This window comes from Physeter macrocephalus, chromosome 21 (assembly GCF_002837175.3).
Source record: "Physeter macrocephalus isolate SW-GA chromosome 21, ASM283717v5, whole genome shotgun sequence".
Classification (NCBI taxonomy): Eukaryota; Metazoa; Chordata; class Mammalia; order Artiodactyla; family Physeteridae; genus Physeter; species Physeter macrocephalus.
Genome location: NC_041234.1, coordinates 76,009,769 through 76,011,795, shown reverse-complemented (window position 1 = coordinate 76,011,795; position 2,027 = coordinate 76,009,769).

The following is a 2,027-nucleotide window of genomic DNA, read 5'->3' as shown; positions in this document are numbered from 1 at the left end:
CCCATTTTTCTTGATGAGTCTGGCTAATGGTTTATCAATTTTGTTTACCTTCTCAAAGAACCAGCTTTTAGTTTTATTGATCTTTGCTATTGTTTCCTTCCTTTCTTTTTCATTTATTTCTGATCTGATGTTTATGATTACTTTCCTTGTGCTAACTTTGGGGTTTTTTGTTCTTTCTCTAATTGATTTAGGTGCAAGGTTAGGTTGTTTATTTGAGATGTTTCCTGTTTCTTAAGGTAGGACTGCATTGCTAGAAACTTCCCTCTTAGAACTAAATTTGCTGCATCACGTAGATTTTGGGTCGTCATGTCTCCATTGTCATTTGTGTCTAGGTATTTTTTGATTTCCTCTTTGATTTCTTCAATGATCACTTCGTTAGTAAGTACTGTATTGTTTCACTTCCATGTGATTGTACTTTTTACAGATCTTTTCCTGTAATTGATATTTAGCCTCATAGCGTTGTGGTCGGAAAAGACACTTGATACGATTTCAATTTTCTTAAATTTACCAAGGCTAGATTTGTGACCCAAGATATGATCTATCCTGGAGAATGTTCCATGAGCACTTGAGAAAAATGTCTATTCTGTTGTTTATGGGTGGAATGTCCTATAAATATCAATTAAGTCCATCTTGTTTAATATATCATTTAAAGCTTGTGTTTCCTTATTTATTTTCATTTTGGGTGATCTGTACAATGGTGAAAGTGGGGTGTTAAAGTCCCCTACTATGAATGTGTTACTGTTGATTTCCCTTTTTATGGCTTTTAGTATTTGCTTTATGTATTGAGGTGCTCCTATGTTGGGTGCATAAATATTTACAGTTTTTATATCTTCTTTTTGGATGGATCCCCTGATCATTATGTAGTGTCCTTCTTTGTCTCTTGTAATAGTCTGTATTTTAAAATCTATTTTGTCTGATATGAGAATTGCTATTCCAGCTTTATTTTGATTTCTATTTGCATGGAATATCTTTCTCCATCCCCTCACTTTCAGTCTGTATGTGTCCCTAGGTCTGAAAGTGTCTCTTCTAGACCACATATATATGGGTGTTGGTTTTGTATCCATTCTTCCAGTCTTTGTCTTTTGGTGGGAGCATTTAATCCGTTTACCTTTAAGGTAATTATCGATATGTATGTTCCTATTCCCATTTTCTTAATTGTTTTGGGTTTGTTATTGTAGGTCTTTTCCTTTTCTTGCTTTTCTTGCCTAGAGAAGTTCCTTTAGCATTTGTTTAAAGCTGGTTTGGTGGTGCTGAACTCTCTCAGCTTTTGCTTGTCTGTAAAGGTTTTAATTTCTCCATCAAATCTGAATGAGATCCTTGCTGGGTAAAGTAATCTTGGTTGTAGGTTTTTCTCCTTCAACACTTTAAATATGTCCTGCCACTCCCTTATGGCTTGTAGAGTTTCTGCTGAAAGATCAGCTGTTAACCTTATGGGGATTCCCTCGTGTGTTATTTGTTGCTTTTCCCTTGCTGCTTTTAATATGTTCTCTTTGTATTTATTTTTTGATAGTTTTATTAATATGGGTCTTGGCGTGTTTCTCCTTGGATTTATCATCTATGGGTCTCTCTGTGCTTCCTGGACTCAATTAACTATTTCCTTTCCCATATTAGGGAAGTTTTCAAGTATAATCTCTTCAAATATTTTCTCAATACCTTTCTTTTTCTCTTCTTCTCTGGGACCCCTATAATTCGAATGTTGGTGCGTTTCATGTTGTCCCAGAGGTGTCTGAGACTGTCCACAGTTCTTTTCATTCTTTTTTCTTAATTCTGCTCTGCAGTAGTTATTTCCACTATTTTATCTTCCAGGTCACTTATCCCTTCTTCTGCCTCAGTTATTCTGCTATTGATCCCTTCTAGAGTATTTTTAATTTCATTCCTTTTGCTGTTCATCATTGCTTGTTTCCCCTTTATTTCTTCTAAGTCCTTGTTAAGTGTTTCTTGTATTTTCTCCATTCTATTTCCAAGATTTTGGACCATCTTTACTATCATTATTCTGAATTCTTTTTCAGGTAGACTGCCTATTTCCT